The following is an 18,690-nucleotide window of genomic DNA, read 5'->3' as shown; positions in this document are numbered from 1 at the left end:
GGAAAGCGACAGAATGTACTACCTCTGAACAGCCTCTAGCTGAAATGTGAAAGACTATTACCTTAGTGGGTGTAAATTGGATTGCAAATTCCTCTAAAAGTGAAAGACCTCTTGACCTGCTAATCATTATTTATCGAGCAGGAACTCGCTGAAGTAAAGTTTGCACCATTAGATTGTTTCCTCTTCAGCACCAAATGATTTTGCTGTGTAACATTCTGGAAGTGTAAGGTCTGGTGTAAATTATGGGATCAACATCTAAATCTTTAGCCAAAGAAATTTAAGGATTGAACAAGTCACGGAGTAATGTCACAGAAAAATAATGAAGTACAGTTAAATCGGGTATAAAAAGTGAAATAAAGAGAGGGAAAGTAACTACAGTGTAGAGAAAAAACAGAGACAGAAAGGAACAAGAAGGAATTTTTAAAAATTATGATAATTTAAAAATCCTGACAATTGACTACATGCAGGAATCAGATTGAATGCTTTTAATTGTTCCCATTCCGTACCACACAATGATCATGTGGCTAATTATGTGGGAGCACAGAGTGGAGATGACAAGGCCGGTGTACAACAAGAAACAAGTGCTAATTTGGAAATTAGGTGCCGGTGGGAACGTGGTGCAGAGGGAGACTGAGCGCGGGATTCTCCGACCCAGGGCCAGGTCGTAGAATCGCCGGCGGGCCGTGTGAATTGCGCCACACCGCTCTGACACTGGGACGCTGCGGAGAATCAGCGCCAGTGGGGCCGGCGTGGCACCGGTTGGGAGGTGCTCTACGCGCCCCCCCCCCGCGCGATTCTCCGGCCCGAGTGGGCCAAGGGGCCATTAAAAAAAACCAGAGTCCCGCCGGCACCGTTCTAACCTGCTCTGAGCCGGCAGGACCTCGGCGTTGAAGGGTCTGGGAGTGGCTTGTGAGGGGGGGGAGGTGGAGTCCGACACTGGGGGGACCTCCGATGTGGCCCGGCCCGCGTTCGGTACCCACCGATCTGCGAGCTGGCCTCTCTGTCTCCCGGCCTCCTTTCTTCTGCGTCGGTGCCTGTACTCCTGCGCCATGTTGGGTCGGGACCGGCGTAGATAAGGGAGACACCGCGCATGTGAAATCGCGCCGGTGGGACAGCACATGCGCAGCTTCGCGCCGGACCCAGTGTGTATGCGCGCATCCCCCGGCGGCCATTCCACGGCCGGATCAGCAGCTGGAGTGGCGTGAACTGCTCCAGCTCCTTGCTGGCCCCCTGTCGGGGCCAGAATTGCTGATCCGGGGCTGTGTTGACACCGTCGAGAAAGGCGACGGCGTTTCTGACGGCATCAACACTTAGCCTCAGGATCAGAGAATCCCGCCCTGAGTTTCTACTTTATTTCAGCCTCCAAAAGCTGGTGAGTATTCAAAGGCATTCATTAGGCAAGCAGGTATGTCATTTGTTGGCGAGATTTCAAGCGTATCCCTTTAAGCGGGGCAGTATTTAAACTGGTACTGGTGAGATACAAGTATCGCATTAATGTAATAGTTAAATTAGTTCAAATACTTATTATAACTACAGATAAAAGTAAAGTGATATTTTTAAACTTGAGCCCTAATTAGTTAAATAAAACACAAGAAAGGTAGGAGGCAGGTGATGTGCTGCATGTGGGAATGATGGTGGACACCAGTGGTGGGCCAGACTGGGTAAGGATGGCAGATTCCATCCATAAAGGACATGGGTTTCCATGAATTCATTACTAGAATTGAATCCCAGTAACGAATCTAATAAAACAGATTTTATTAATTGAATTTAAACTCCATCAGCTCCCATGATGGGATTTGAACCCGTGTCCTCAGAACAGTAGCCGGGGCACCTGGATGACCAGTCCGGTGACTGTACCACCCCACCGCCATTGCCCCTTCAATGATTAGCAGCCTATTTCTCATTTCTCCTGGTTGACCTCAATGGAAACAAGAAGCAGGGAAGATGCAGAATGAGGTTCTTCCTCATTGTCAGCAGTTCTGTGTTATTGTGCAAAGCCGAGATCTGCCCCAATTGTGTGTAACTTGCATCTAAATGTATCACTTCATCATTTCAGGATCAGAAATAGCTCAATGTTTTGTTGGCTTACATTCCTTTCTTCCAAATAAGGCTCACCGAGCACATTTCCATTAAGAGTGTGGTAAAGCTTTCAAGGGGAAATTCTAATGATAAAGGTGTTCCGATAGGGAAGTGCTTTATAAACCAGGTGGATTGTTCTGAACACCAGCTTTGCCAAGCTATCTGACAGTGCTGCCCTCATGCCATTCAAGTACTTGATATTTTGGTCTCTGGAATTTTAATTAGATTGTGCATTCAGCATTTCAGTCTTATGTAAAGTAAGTTTGTAAGCACTTTGTTGCAATGCACATCATTTGGATTGAGAATTCCAGACTGCTGTGCTATTTTATACCAGCCGGTGACTCAAAATTTCCCACTTTTCTTACTGTGTCAAGTCTGCTGCAGTGTTAGAAGGGTTACACAAGGTCACAGTTTGTTTTGTCTCACGGCAGATTTGCCCTGCAGCTGCTTTTTGCATTGAACTCACTGCCGTGCCCATGCCACGGTGCGCAGAAGCTGCCAGTGAGAAAAGCCTGCGTCTTTGCTCTGCGAATAAACCGTAGCGATTTGCCAAGTTCCCCCTGGTGTTAACGTCAGCTGCTTTAGGTCTGGGTGCTGGGAGCTGGTGGTACGAGGTGCAGAGCGCGCATTGCTGCAGAAAAGCAGCCAAGGGTTGTGCCATCACTGATGGGGTTAGATGAGGAAGGCGGAGTTGAGGCTCCTGCAGAGTATCAGCACAGCCATGAATTGTTGGCCTAATTCTGTGCTTTAAATACTTCATAATTAGCAGTGTTAACGTTGTGGGAGGGATGGTCCCTAAGCTTTAAGAAGCACTGAGGCAACTACACAACAACAGTTTGAATTAGATGTTTACCCCAGTTGAGCAACATAGAGGAGTTTTCCTCCCACAAGTCCCAAAAGACGTGCTGTTAGGTGAATTGGACATTCTGAATTCTCTGTCCATGTACCCGAACAGGCGCCGGAGTGTGGCGACTAGGGGCTTTTCACAGTAACTTTATTGCATTGTTAATGTATGCCTTCTTGTGACAATAAAAAGATTATTTATTATAAAGGAGGACTGAGTCTGAGAAGGAACACGCGAGGCATAAAATATTTCCCAACTGTTGCTCTCTCCAGTAAACAAATCACTGCAAGTTGATATCATTATTGCAATGTCCTTCAATGGCTCCAGTAAGTGTTAAAACAACTATAACATTGCCCTGTATTCCTCACTGTCCTTGTTAGCTCTGATGCTGAGATCCAACATTCTAGCATTCAGATTTCTCATGGCTGTCTCACCAGGATGATTTATTTTTCCAAGATTTCTTTTCAGCATTGTCATTGCCTCCGTCATCTGGGTTGCAAGCCGAGAAGATATTATTATTAACACTGGCTGGAGTTTGCAGATGTGTGCAACACCCTCCATCTCTCAGTTCTGGCACATTCCGAGTATGTCGAAGTGATTGGCAGGCAATGTTGGCGGGGAGCTGTGCGGGGCTGTGGGGGGGTCTTTTTTCAAGCCCCGAAAAGAGCAGTGCCTCTGGGAGTCTTGAGATTGACCAGCAAATCAACAGTAATTCTTTGCAGAACCCTGTGCCCGAACCTGTCCTGATCCACTAGATTTGGGGGGGGGGGGGGGGGGGGGGGGGGGGGGGGGGGGCGGATATGAGTGCGTGTGTGTAGAAACTCAGAGCCAGGAGGGAGCCAGTACCAGGCCATCATTGCTGGGGGAAAGCAACACCCTTTAGAGGCTTTGTGTCAGGCCTGAAGAAGCACTCAGCCCCACAAGCAAATGTAGAATGAAATATTTCCACACTTACTTGCCTGGGCCTTTCCTGGCACAGAGTGATACTATTAGCGTTTTATATACATATTTAAAGATGGAACTTGCTTGGTAGGCTCCCACATGCCAGCTCAAAAGATCAGGTTAAGATTGAGACATCGCAAGAAAGTAGCAGGATCGGACAATTAAGTGGCTGACCTTACTTTAACTAGCCCTCCCTGCGGCCAATGTCTCGACAAAAATTCGACCCACATCCTCACATTCTGAAAGCGAATTTTGCTCCAAACTTCAGGAACAGATTTATTGTGTAACCTTAAAGTAGTTTGTCAAGTTATAACTCCGATTGTACTCAGTGGAATTGCTTGTCACACTGTTTGGTTATTGATACAACCTTGCATGTTACGTTGCTTGGGTTACTTGAAGTTGGATGGGAAGAGGTTGAAGCAGAGCATAGATTTGTTGGGCCAAGTGTCCTAATTCTATGCCGAAAAGTCAATTTGGTGGTGGCGGAACGTTACAGTTCAATCAGGGAACCCAAGTTGCTGTGACAACATCCCCGTTTACATGCATGTTGTCGCCTGGATTTACAGATAATGATGATAGCGGCTCTGACATCCAGCACATCACATGACTGATTAGGAATCCTTCCCACTCTCACTGCCTGCCATTGCCGTGTGGTGGCAGGATTTACAGACTGATACTCAACCTATTTGGCCTTGTTATAAACACATCTTTCTTGGTCATCAAGCCCTGGGTTGGACCCAAATCTAAAGCTGCTCTGTCTCAGAGGCAGGAACTCTACCCCCTGCGCCATGAGACCTGCATTAATTCAGTGTAGTTCTATATATATTTTGCATGCACAAAATGTACCAGTATGTTAATATGGTGATAAATACATTGGTCAATCCAGCTTAAGGGGACGTTAAATCTACTACACATTTCAGTTGGTTCCCTCGGCACCAAATTGATCTTGCTGCCCACTGCTTTGTTTAATCTGTTTAATGTTTTCTGTTTAATGGAGATATCATACAGGATACAGAGTTGGAAAAGCAAGTCCAGATGAACGACTAGGTTATAGCTGAAACGCAGATTATAGTTTATATTTTAATCCATTCTTGGTGCTGTGGGTATTCCTGGCCAGGCCGAGCATTGATCACTATTGAGGAGGCATGGTGAACCGCTACAATCCATGTGAAGGAACTCCCAGAGTGCTGTTGGGTAGGCATGGTGAATCGCTACAATCCATGTGAAGGAAGTCCCAGAGTGCTGTTGGGTAGGCATGGTGAACCGCTACAATCCATGTGAAGGAACTCCCAGAGTGCTGTTGGGTAGGCATGGTGAACCGCTACAATCCATGTGAAGGAAGTCCCAGAGTGCTGTTGGGTAGGCATGGTGAACGCTACAATCCATGTGAAGGAACTCCCAGAGTACTGTTGGGTAGGCATGGTGAATGCTACAATCCATGTGAAGGAAGTCCCAGAGTGCTGTTGGGTAGGCATGGTGAACGCTACAATCCATGTGAAGGAACTCCCAGAGTGCTGTTGGGTAGGCATGGTGAACCACTACAATCCATGTGAAGGAACTCCCAGAGTGCTGTTGGGTAGGCAGTTCCAGGACTCTGACCTAGTGACAATGAAGAAACAACTGAGGTATGTCCAAATCAGGCAGGAATGTGATTCGGAGGGGAACTTGGATGGTTTTCACATGTGCCAACCACCCTTGTCCTTTCAGGGTGTGGAGTTTGAGGGGTTGGGAGGTGTTGATGGAGTGGCTGTGCAGAATTTCAGTTGATATACAAGTTAGTTATGTGATCTCGGCATAGTTTGGCTGACTCGTGGAGTCAGTTGGTGAAGAAAGCTCAGATGACTTAACCGAATTTGAGCTTTTTTGTGAATAATTGATTCTCATCAGACTCTTTCTGCTTTTACAACATCCCATTTAAGCATATGCATCCCATTTATAACTGATAGCTAATGTCTTATTCTAGGCATTGCATTTAACCATCTTAAAACCTTCCTCCATGGCCAAGCTTTAGTCACCGCTTCTAAAATGTGCCAACGTGATTAGGTCTCAAACATTATTTAATGATGCTCATTTGAAACACCTTGAGCTGTTTTGCTCAAAGACTGCATGCAGAGGCAAATCGTTATTGCTAATTCCTTGCATTGCTCTGGTTTTATGTAAATAGGGATCATATAAATAGCCGATAGCATTCACTTTGTAGCAATATTGAGAAGAATCCATACAGAGCAGCAATTTCCTTTCATCAGTAAGTATTCAATATCTCTATTTATAGTGAGCTTAAACAAGGATCACAATGTCACATGTATGACGAGCAGAGTTTTGCATTCTCCCAGTTTGAGACTAAGTGCGGTGGCTGGCAGCTCCGACGGCACCTTTCCCACTGCCAGAATGCCGGGATCCCGGGCCACATTCTGCACTTGGAACCTCACTTATTATGCACAAGCAAGTTCCCCTCCGAGTCACCTGGAGGGCTGACAGCTGATTTGTCCACCCGCTTTCAGCTAACAGGTTTGAAGGTCCGGGCACCATATTTAAATACCAGATGAGCACACTCCCATCACTCTCTCCAGCCCACCTGTCTTCACCAGACCAGGCAGGGTGGCATCAACTCAGAGGGAAACGGCTAACAGCCTGTAGAAGTCCACTCTGTGATTCAACCACACCCCCCTCAAATCCATTACCTGGGAGAAGCCCATGCCCCACGTACATCCCCTTCCAGCAAACAATGTATCCCTTTGAGCCCCTTGTTTGTGAGCTTTTCATGCAGACTTGTTGGGGTGCAGCCTCGTTCCCCGCAGTCTTTCCTCTGCCATCCATTATTCACCTTCTTCATCCACCTCTTTGAACCTCTGCCTGCCATCATGAGCCCTCACCATTCCTCCTCTCATTGCACAGCCTTCCTTCCACATTGCCCCCAGTCGAACTTCGGACCTTTGTTGTGTTGGCTGCATGAGTCCCGTAGCACAGTGCTGTCCAGATAGACACTGTTATGTGGTACCAGGGGAATAGAGACCCCTGTACTCCCAAGCCCATGCACAGTACTGATCCGAGTTGGTGACACAGGAGGGTCCATGGGTCCATGGGTCCAGCAGTACATCACTGACCATGAAGACCAGCTCGGCATGGAGATGGAGGGCAGGAGCCAGTCTGTCCTGGCAGAGCTGGAAAGGGTAACCCACTTTCCCACGTGGGCAGCACGGTAGCATGGTGGTTAGCATAAATGCTTCACAGCTCCAGGGTCCCAGGTTCGATTCCTGGCTGGGTCACTGTCTGTGCGGAGTCTGCACGTCCTCCCCGTGTGTGCGTGGGTTTCCTCCGGGTGCTCCGGTTTCCTCCCACAGTCCAAAGATGTGCGGGTTAGGTGGATTGGCCATGCTAAATTGCCCGTAGTGTCCTAATAAAAGTAAGGTTAAGGGGGGGTTATTGGGTTACGGGTATAGGGTGGTTACGTGGGTTTGAGTAGGGTGATCATGGCTCGGCGCAACATCGAGGGCCGAAGGGCCTGTTCTGTGCTGTACTGTTCTATTCTATTCTATTCTATTCACTGTGTGCAAAAGGTAATCTCTCCCTCCACCCTCCAACGGACAGGGAGGGCGCCCGCACAAGCATTGGGGCGACCCCTCATCCCACACAGGCATTGGGCCATTCCCTAACACATCGAAAGATCAGGGTGACCCCTATAACACGAACATTGGGGCACATCCCTCAGCACACATAAGGGGAACCCCCCCCCCAAAAGTGCTCCGCAAAGGGCCCACCCCTGGTACTGCCATATTTAAATAAGGAGTGGAAATCTGCATGGCGTGGCAAATTCTACCCTGCCCTCTAACACCCGGCTACACTCGGGGTCTGGGAATTCACATGCGCTAACAGCATGGGGGATTGGCTAGTTAATGTTACTTTGTTCAATATTTTGTACATTTGGCCACGGAAAATCTAAATTGTTAATGACAACGATTCCGTGCTAAAATATAGATTGATGCGTGCAAAACATCTTCTCGTCTTTTACATTGTGAATAGAGCAGCAGGCAGTCAATTCACAATATGCTTGTTCAAACTGGGTTTCCTAAGGGGAGACTGTTGTGCTTCTGACTGTTCATCATGGGATCTCCTGTCCTTTTCTGTCTCTGTTGGCTCACGAGCATAACATACACTTACTGTAGGTTAATGAAACTGTTTTCTGCCATGTTGCTGTTTTATTTTGGGTGGTTGACACTATCCAGATGGATTTTCAACTTCCCAACCTGCTTTCATGGAATTATTCTTACTGCCTCTGCTACTAAATCGGTAGCATCGCAGGATTTTAATGACACCTTGCTCATACCCAAATCATGCACAAGTCTGGAGATCAAGAGGAGGCCTAATCAAGGCCCCCTCTTTCTGTTTTGCGTGCACAGTAACGTCAACACTTTCTGTGCGGCCATTCATACAGGGTATCCTGCAAGGGGGCAACTTGTGAGTGGCCTGTGCAGAACCTTCTGGATTGTTGTGTGTGGGCAATGTCTGCAACGGTCATTTGGCCTTACATAGATCCTTGGGCCATACAACTAACTACGAACACAAATTACCAAGTCTTTGCTTTTTATTCCTTAGCCATTCTTCTGTTTTTTGCTACAACGTTATATTTGATACCTTTGGCCTTCTTCACTTGCGTGAAATTTATCCAATGTTTATCTGAAGTCCAAATATATTGGGTTGAATTTTTTCAGTTGTGTTCTTATGGCGGCATTGGCCTCTATGCCAGGCCGAGAACCCGGTGGTAGCGGTGGCAGGGGTTTGATCGCGATCTTCCCTGCGGCAGCCAATAAAGAAACTGCCTCCAGGAGGCGCAATCGAAGGGCCCATAGAGGTGCCCGGTCAGCAGCCCCATCAGGAGACGTGAGAGCTGCTGAAGGCAGGGGCCACAAGGACTGTCGGGTCAGGCCTGCATGGGATGGGCTGGGGGAGAGGCCTGTGGCCTGGTGCATCCCAGCGTGCTGTACTGGGGTGAATGAAAGGAGGTACTGTGGAGCCCAGCAGCTGGAGACAACCCAGTGGACAGCGGGGTTGCTCTGTATTCCAGCAGCGCCAGGTTGAAGTCGGAGCTGAGTCTGCAGCCTTGCATAGTAACCTCTTGACGATATGGACCCCTTTCTCGGACTTCCCGTTTGACTGCGGGTAGTGGGGGCTGGAGGTGACGTGATGAAAGTTGTATAGCCGGGCAAACTCAGACCACTCCTGGCTGTAAAAACAGGGACCGTTGTCACTCATCACCATGAGCGGTATCCCATGTCTGGCAAATGCTTTGCAGTCTTTAATCACCGCTTTGACGTGAGGTCGGACAGTTCCACCACTTTGGGGTAATTGGAGAAGTAGTTGACCAGGAGGACACAGTCACGCCTCTTGGCGTGGAAAAGGTCGACACCAACTTTAGACCATGGGGAGGTCACTATCTCATGTTGCCGCAGAGTTTCTTTGGGTTGAGCTGGCGGAATGTTTTGACATGTAGGGCAGTTGAGGACCGTGTTGGCAACGTCCTGGCTGATAACCGGCCAATAGACTGCCTCCCGAGCTCTGCGTCGACATTTCTCGACCCCCAGGTGACCCTCATGGATTTGGCCGAGCACCATAGCTCGCATGCTCTGCGGAATCACGATTCTATCAAGCTTCATAAGGATGCCGTCCACCACCGTCAGGTCGTCCTTGACGTTGTAAAACTGGGGACACTGTCCCTTCTGCAATCCATTCGTGAGGTGCTGCAGCAGAGGATCCTTAGCCGTCTCCTCACGAATTTGAACGACCCTCTCAGCAGAGGCCGGAAGGTTGGAGGCACACAATTGCACCTGCGCATCGATTTGGCATACAAAATCAGTTTGCTCACACGGTGTGGTGATAGATCTGGAAAGGGCATCTGCAACAATGAGTTCTTTGCCTGGCGTGTAGACTAGTTCAAAATCGTAGCGGCGTAGCTTGAGAAGGATTCGTTGTAACCGGGGTATCATGTCATTTAAATCCTTCTGGATGATGTGGACTAATGGCCTGTGGTCCATCTCAACCGTGAATTTTGGGAGGCCATAAACATAGTCGTGAAACTTGTCGATTCCCGCTAGGAGGCCCAGGCATTCCTTCTCAATTTGAGCGTACCGTTGCTCAGACACTGTGCTGACTTGAATGGAGGCCTGACACTAGCCTGACCAGACTTCTGTAGCTACCACATGGTGTTTGCACTGGCTACTGCTCACAAACTCTGACTGTCTCAGAGGCTGGGTCCCGAGAGAGCGGGAAAACTGGTGACCTCTGGCTTTATAGTGGCAGTGTCCTGTTGGTGATTGGCTGCTCTGTTCTGTGTGCTTAATGGTCATCCTGTGTGTCAATCACTGCCTGTCTGCACTCCATTATATACATAGATGTACATTATGACACACAGGATCATGAAGAATTAGCCCATCATATTCAAAAGGCAGTGGATTGTGGATCAGCTGAACTGTCCAAGACTGAAGTTGACAGATTTATTTGAGGGAAGGGCATCATGGGATATGGATCAGCATTGGGTAAATGGAATTAAGATACAGATCAGTGATGATCAAATTGAATTGTGGGACAGCCCTGTGAAGTTAGGTGTGCCTCTGTATTCTCTTCACCAATACATTGCATGATTTCTCCAAAGAATGGACTAAATTAGTCCACTAGACATGCACAATCTTTATAAATCTATATTGAGTGCTCCTGATTAGTCTATACATTTTTAATTGCTCATTAATATTACTGTTGTAATCTCCAGCAGTTTTCCTGCTATTCATGTCAGGCTAACTGGTCTATAATTACTTGACTTTATTATCCCTTTTACAAAGAAGTCTGTAAAGTTATAGTCAGTATTCCTGGCACCTCCCGACACACAAGTATGTGTCCTGGGATATGCCTGGACTGGTGATGAACTAACTTATAAAGTGTCTTTAACCATTTAAATACCATTTCCCACACTCTCCCCGTGCCTGCGTGGGTGTCACCCCCACAACCCAAAGATATACAGGGTAGGTGGATTGGCCACGCAAAGTTGCCCCTTAATTGGAAAAAAATAATTGGGTACTCTAACTTTTAAAAAGAATACCTTTTCCATTCTATATTGACTGTCATTAGTTATGGAAGCTGTATCGGAATGCAGTCATCTTACCGCTGCCTTCATAATGTTAGCAGTGTCAGACAGTGAGCATGATAACACAACAAAGTTCATAAATAGGAGGGTGCAATGGAATTTGAAGCCACTGTGCTATGTGATGATGTGGAAGGGTGGTTACTAGAATGAGAAAATGTAGAATAAGGGAACAGTGCACTACACTGCCTGGTATTTGAAACATAGCCACAGGCCTCGTAATCTCGTTTAATAGACCTAAAATGATACTACTTGACCCTGTGCTTGACACAATAGTGCAGTCTTTAGTAAATGGCTGAATGCTGTGTTGTTCCTTGTGTCTTAATAAAGCTCGTAGTCTCAAATGTGGAGAAGATGCTTTATTGTGAGTTTGTTCTCTCTTCAGAGCTGTTACCTACGGCTACCTTCAGTGCTCCTAGCTGGCGTGTGTGTGTGTGTCCTGCTCCAAGTTCTGCCCTCTGTGAAGTGTGTCCTCACTTCCTGTCCCCGTCTATTTATATGGCTCTCCCGTGCCCCCTCTAGTGTTTGCTCAGTTGTATTGCATCTAGTTAACTTGTGATCACCACATCCCCCTTTTTCTCTTTACATATTTCTGTACATCGTTAAAGAAAATTGTACATCCTGTCCCGGTGTATTTATAGCTCTCCCTCTGGTGTTTGCTCAGTTGTTTTGTATCTAGTCAATCTACGATCACCACATCCCCCTTTTTCTCTTTACATATTTGCTGTACATCGTTAACGAAAATGATAGAAAACAGTTACTTATGATATGCGTATCTATACAGGTGATGGTGCTATTGCATATTGTACAAAGCCAATGTAGTTATATGTCCAATCTTAATAAAAACATTTATGAGTCCAAACTTGATGAATTTGTTCAGAGCTTTTTTTTTTCTTTTTGTTGTTGATGACGTGGTGATATTGATATTGCAAGTCCGCTGTGAATGTTGTTGGTGTTCCTTGTTATTTTAAGTACCCAATGCATCATCCCGAGGTGTTTGCATGGTCACCTCACTGATGTTGACTGGCATGGACTTTTTTTCTGTGCTTGTGGTGTTGATTTATTGTCTCATCCGCCTTGGATGCTAGTGTGCTTGCTCGTTCTGGAGCAGACGTGAGTTTGTGCGATTCGTCGTCATCCCATGACATGTTTGTAGTCTTGTCATCATTTTGCAGTGTGCTGTGGCATTGTCCTTCATGTGCCAAGTAGTACCATTGTGTACAAGTCGTTGTTTCATTGCTGTTGTTTCTGTCGTTCCTGTTTTTGTTGTTTTCGTTGCCGTACTTGTTGCTGTTTTTGTCGTTTCTGTCTTTGGTGTTGGCACTGTCGTTGTTCCTGACTTTGTTGTTTTCGTTGCCGTTCGTGTTGCTGTTTTTGTTGTTTCTGTCTTTGGTGTCGTCGCTATCTTTGTTCCTGACTTTGTTGTTTTCGTTGCCGTTCTTGTTGTTTCTGTCTCTGTCGTTGTCGCTATCTTTGTGCCTGACTTTGTTGTTTGTCTTGTCGCGCTTCATGTTGCTTTTGTTCTTTCAGTTGTCGTTCTCGTTTCTGCTGTGCTTCTTGCTATTGTTGTTGGTCTTGTCGCGCTTCATGTTGCTTTTGTTCTTGCTGTTGTTTGTCCCGTTTCTGCTGTGCTTCTTTTGACTTTTGTTTTTCTTGTTATACTCTATTCGTGTCCCGAGTGGATAATTTGAGTCATTGAGCATTTTGTCTCGAGAGTGGTGCGAATGATCTGATGTTGCATCGGTGCAGGTGACATCAATCATTTGTGGAGAATTGGATTCCTCATCTTTGCTTTCTTGGTGCTCCTCTTCCGGAGTCACATTCTTCTCGATTTCATTTGACGCGGTGTCTCAGGATTCTTGGCGCTCCTCTTCTGGAGTCAAAACCTCCATGATTACAAATGACGTGGTGTCTGTGGACTTCTGGCGCTCCTCTTCTGGAGTTGAAATCTTCATGATTTCTGTTGATGTTGTCTCACTGGACTCCAGGTGCTCCTCTTCTGGAGTCAAAATCTGCATGGTTTCTTTTGGCTTGGTCTCTCTGGACTCCAGGTGCTCCTCTTCTGGAGTCAGAATCTGCATGGTTTCTTTCGGCATCGTCTCTCTGGACTGTTGGGTGGCCCGACTCTGTGCTTCTGTACAGACAAGCTAAGAACTGTCAGTCTCGCTGTGATCCTGTACGTCGAGTGCGATCACCTTGTTACTGTTTTCGCTCTGTGCTTCGGTACAGACAAGCTGAGAACTGTCAGTCTCGCTGTGATCCTGTACGTCGAGTGTGATCACCTTGTCACTGTCTTCGCATGCAGTGTGTAGAGGTGCATTGTCTTCTTCTTGTTCATGTGAGCTTGTTAGACTTTCATAGTCTGCTTGTGGTTGCTCAGATACGGCAGGTTGACCTTCATGGTCTTGTGCATGCATGGTGTCAGTGGTTAGATGTACATTGTCTTCTTCTTGTTCCTGTGAGCTTGGTAGACTTTCATAGTCTGCTTGCGGTTGCTCAGATACAGCGGGTTTACCTGCATGGTCTTGTTCATGCATGGTGTGCGCCAGGGAGTGTTTGCTTGCATCCCTTTTGGAGCCTTTCATCACTCGCACTGTGGAGCCTGTCATCGCTCGCTCTGTGGAGTCTTCCTGTGCTCTCTGTGTGGCGTCGTCTTCGTCTAGGGTATTGCTGTCATCCAATGTATCGACGAGCTGCCATGGCATCATGGTGTTGGATTCATCTACCATGAGTAGAGTCGTGTTGAGCTTTGCAACGGTGTCGCTGATGCTGTGATTAGCATGTCCAAATAACTCCTCCATGTCTGAGTAGTATTCTTTGATACCCATTTCATCTTCGTTGGCTTCTTCTACCACGAGTTGATTCGTGTTGAACTTTGCGACCGTGTCGCTGATGCTGTGATAAGCATATCCGACTGTCTCAGCCATGTCTGAGAGGTAATCTTCGAAAAACAAATCATCTTTTGTTGTTTCGGAATTCTTTTTGTTCTCTTCACTTTGGGTGATGCAGACTGCTTTTTTCAGGGTGTTGTGCAAGTTGTTTTTAACTGTTGGTTTAAGTTCAGGCGTTTTTCTGTGTTCTGAGGCAAGAAGATTTGTGTTTACCACTTTAAGTGTCTTATTTTCAATTTTCGGGCATTTCCCTTTTAAGTGGGCGTGGTCGGGATGCTCAGACGTCATGACGTCACGCGTAGGAATGAATTGCGCATGCGCAAATCGGCTTTCCTTCCCTGTGCGGTTCTGTGTCCATTGCGCATGCGCGGCTTGCGCATGCGCATGACGATCCGCGACCAAGACTTTTTTTGACTGCGCATGCGCGGCTTGCGCATGCCCATAACGATCGGCACCGCGATCTTTTTTAAACTGCGCATGCGCGGCTTCCGGTTCCGGCGCATGCGCAGACGCGATTTGTAGTTCTTTGCTTACCGGAGACTGCAAAATGTGCTCCGACGCCATTTTTACGCGTTTTTTGCGGATTTCAGGGATTTTTCTTTCCCACCAGGACTGGATTTCTAAAAGTTGTAAGTAATCTTCTCTTCCCGATCTGGACAGGGTTTCAGCGTTTTGGCTTTGTGAGAAATTCTTGTTATTTCTTCTTTTTGATCTGTACTTTTCATTCGCGATTTCTTGTTCTTTTCGTGATTTTTAAAGTTTTTGCATCACTCAGTCTCTGTGCAGTTTGGACTCTGAGCATGCCTTGCTGTTCAAATTTCTCACAGTACTCTTGAAATTTGTTTAGTAACGTTTGTAAGCTGTTTCTGTCTTCATCTTTTGAGTATTTAAATCCATTATACACTTTCCTATTTACAGGCCCTGCAGTGAGAATTGCTATTTTAATGTTGTCTGAGGCTTCTTGTACATCATTAGCTGTGAGATAAATATCAAACATTTGTTTAAACCTTTTCCAGACATTTCTTACAACGCCAGTCTGATCCAGCTGATCTGGGTATCCATACCACATCCTCGAATTAGCGATGTCTTCCCAAGTCAAATGTCCAGTAGGAGATTTCCATGCCATTTTGAGCTTTCTGTAACTGCCACTGAGTTGTCCTGTAGTAAGCGTCTGAAGCCACTCCTGGGTACCATGTGTTGTTCCTTGTGTCTTAATAAAGCTCGTAGTCTCAAATGTGGAGAAGATGCTTTATTGTGAGTTTGTTCTCTCTTCAGAGCTGTTACCTACGGCTACCTTCAGTGCTCCTAGCTGGCGTGTGTGTGTGTGTCCTGCTCCAAGTTCTGCCCTCTGTGAAGTGTGTCCTCACTTCCTGTCCCCGTCTATTTATATGGCTCTCCCGTGCCCCCTCTAGTGTTTGCTCAGTTGTATTGCATCTAGTTAACTTGTGATCACCACAAATGCATCCCCAGTAGAACGGTTCATTGACTATCTGCTCATAATAGATCACGTACAGTACTTTTTAAAATTGCTACTAACCTCTAGCTCTCTTGATAACTGGCATTGGCTCACTGTATATTGTTGATCAGTAACCTGCTTGTTCTGTTTATTGGAGTTGTGGAACACTCATCGTTCAGCAAGAGATTCACTGGAATCTTCAGTGGAAATCCTCAAAGCCTTAACTAATTTATATTGAAAGTAATTTGCATTAGCCATTCATCTATTTATAAATGCCCCCAAAATATATTCGATTATTAACCCTTTGAAGACCTTCATTGATGAACGGGTTCTAATTGATTACTGGATTTGATTGGCTAGGCAGAGAGTGAAACTATTTGGTCTGGAGGGGTGAGATTCCAGAACAAGGGGTCATAACCCTGAAATCAGAGCCAGGTTGTACAGGGGTAATGTCAGGATGCACCTCACACAGTGGATAATGGAAATCTGGAATTCTCTTCTCCCAAAAGCAGTGGAGGTAAGGGGTCAACTGAAAATTCCAAACCAGCTGAGATTGAGCGATTTTTATGCTGAGTATGAGTATTAAAGGATCTGGAACCATGGCAACAAGGGTTTGATAACAAAGACCTGCGCAAGTCAATTAAACACTTTGTATACAGAGCACCTGTCATCACCAAACTCCTGTACTACAGTGACACCTGGACTGTGTTTCAGCGATGCCATGAGAGTTCGGGAAATTCCATCAGCAATGCCTCTGCCACATCTTCCAGATTCAATGGGAGAACCGTCGATTATGGGCTTCATGGTAGCATAGTGGTTAGCACTGTTGCTTCACAGCGCCAGGGCCCCGGGTGCGCTTCCCAGCTTGGGTCACTGTCTGTGCGGAGTCTGCACGTTCTCCCCGTGTCTGCATAGGTTTCCTTCGGGTGCTCCGGTTTCCTCCCACAAGTCCTGAAAGACGTGCTGTTAGGTGAAGTGGACATTCTGAATTCTCCCTCAGTGTACCTGAACAGGCGCCGGAGTGTGGAGCCTAGGGGATTTTCACCGTAACTTCATTGCAGTGTTAATGGTAGCCTGCTTGTGACGCCAATAAAGATTATTCTTATTAGTGTCCTTCTTCAAGCCAGCGCCACAAGCATTCAGGCAAAATGCTTGCAAAGTCAACTCTGTGGACTGGACATTGCCCAGATGGCTGAAAAGGATCTCTCCCGCAACGGAAGGGGGCACTGAGGGGGTGGAGCACTGGCGATACTTTTGATGTGCTGCGGGGGGGTGTGAGAGTAGAAGCCCCCAATGACTGTCCAGGGCGGTGGGGGTGATTGTCCAGGGGGGTTCCAGGGAGAGGGGGGGGTGAAGGGGAGGGGGAGTTCAGTTTCAGTTATGATTGGGTCACACCTTAAAAGAGTGCGCCTCGATCTCTGTGGAGACTGGTGTCAGCTTTAACAGGCCCCGCACTGCCAGAGTGATGCCGTAAACCCCTCGCACTCATTTGTTTTCTTTAAAGAGACTCAAGATCTGGGGAGAAAACGGGCTGGATTCTCCGAGCGGAGAACAGGCGTTCGCGCAGGAATCGTGGCCGAAGCCGCTGAAGCGCTTCTCCGGAGACCGGAGAATCATGCGCGAATCGCGCGCGCGGCTACTCGGCGAGGGTAGGGGGCCATTGACCGAAGCCTCCCCCGTGATTCACCGCGGGTAACTGGCCGAGTTCCCGACGTGGTTCTCACCACGTATCGGCTGTTGGGAACCTCGGGTGGCGACTGCAGACCCAGTCACGGCTGCCCGGGGAGAGGGGGCGAGGGGATCCTTCACCGGGGGGGGGCCTCATGGACGGCCAGGCAAGCGATCGTGCGGCACCGATCCGCAGGTGCGTGTGATCTCAGGGGGAGGGGGGGGGGTGGTAGGGGGCCTACTTCCATCACGGTCCGCAGTGCGAGTTCGCCATGTCGTACAAGTTGGCCGCCGTCGTGCGCATGCGCGGACTCCCAACCGGAGCTGCGAGAAGCACTCCGGGGCCCTGCCAGCCCCCTGCAGATAGGAGAATCGATCAGGACTTTCTTAAGACATAGCCCCATTTTTGGAGAATCCAAACTGGAGAGCTACACACCAGTTTGTGCAGTCTGAGTCTGATACTTTGAAAAAAATATCGTAACATCCAGCCCTATGACTCTGTGAATAGGGAGCAATGCCTGTACTCCAGATCCCGTGACCTCACAGGACGTCCTGACCCATGTGATCAAAGATCTATGGGAAGTTTTAAATATTTTATGGTGGCAGTCTTCTGTCTAATTAGACAATGGTTTGTGCCATGTTGGTCAACTCTGCGTTAAGCATCGACCGTGCGGTTCAGGAGCCCCATCCTGGCATGGTGTTCTTACTGCCTGATGAGGGCTTGGTGCACATCTACCTTAAACCTGAGGCGAGCAAGGCTAAACGACTTTCAGTCAGCTCTGATGTGCAAGTACATGAGAGATGAAGGAATAGAAGGGGTGAGCTGAAGTAAAAAATGTGGGAGGAGGTGCATGGGGAGCTTAACAGCAACAACTTGCATCTCTATAGCACTGTTGATGCAGTCAAATGTCGCAAGGGCTTCACAGGAGAGTGATACCATTTATGCAGCATTTGATGCTGGTATCGGCTGACTGGGCCAAATGGCCTGTTATCGTGTTGTAAGTTTAATGTAATTGTGTGGGTCAGGATCAATGAAAGGGCGATTCTCATCCATGTTGAAAATTGAGGTTTCTGTGAGCCAGGTTTCTGTAAATGATGAGTGCACAGTCAGTGACTGACTTTTATACAAGGAAAGATTATCAGGAAGTCATTCTCTGGTGGGAGGTTTTGCTTATTTTGGCATGATCTGACAGGAACATTGCATGGTGCTGATGACAGTACACATCAGTCCTCTCCACAGTAATGTCTGTAGTTTAGAAACAGCTTGAAAGGTCACTAAATGTAAAAACAAAACCTTTAATTTTGTGCTCTCTCCTTTTACGCTCTCCATTTATCTCGGCCACAAGGCCCCTAATTGCCAGCATTAATTGGAGAGGTGGGCAATCTAGGCTGCAGGACCATCTTTATCTGGGAGTGCTGCCCAGATTACATGGTGAACGCTCCTAAAACCTGCCCAGTTGACACAACTCGGACGGGATGCTCCGCGAAACGGCGGGACGGGCCACTCTGGCACCAAGGAGTTGCGTAATCCACTCCGGCATCGGGCCGCCCCGAAGGTGCGGAATCCTCCGCACCTTCAGGGGCTAGGCCTACGCCTGAGCGTTTGGCGCCACGCCAGCCGGTACGGAAGGGCCTCCGCTAGCGCCATCTCAGCGCATTCGCAGGGGGGCGGGGTTTCTCC

At 47.5% G+C, this 18,690-nt stretch overlaps 1 protein-coding gene across 2 annotated transcripts in view; it reads left to right on the top strand.

The window, feature by feature from the left end:
* The window catches only part of chst11 (carbohydrate (chondroitin 4) sulfotransferase 11), a 243,637-nt gene that overhangs the window by 90,510 nt on the left and 134,437 nt on the right, over window positions 1-18,690 (top strand). The window lies entirely within an intron of this gene.

The sequence above is a fragment of the Scyliorhinus canicula genome, chromosome 20 (genome assembly GCF_902713615.1).
Source record: "Scyliorhinus canicula chromosome 20, sScyCan1.1, whole genome shotgun sequence".
NCBI classification, from domain to species: domain Eukaryota; kingdom Metazoa; phylum Chordata; class Chondrichthyes; order Carcharhiniformes; family Scyliorhinidae; genus Scyliorhinus; species Scyliorhinus canicula.
Note: the sequence above shows the minus strand (reverse complement) of the source record. Positions and strands in the feature narration are given on the sequence as shown.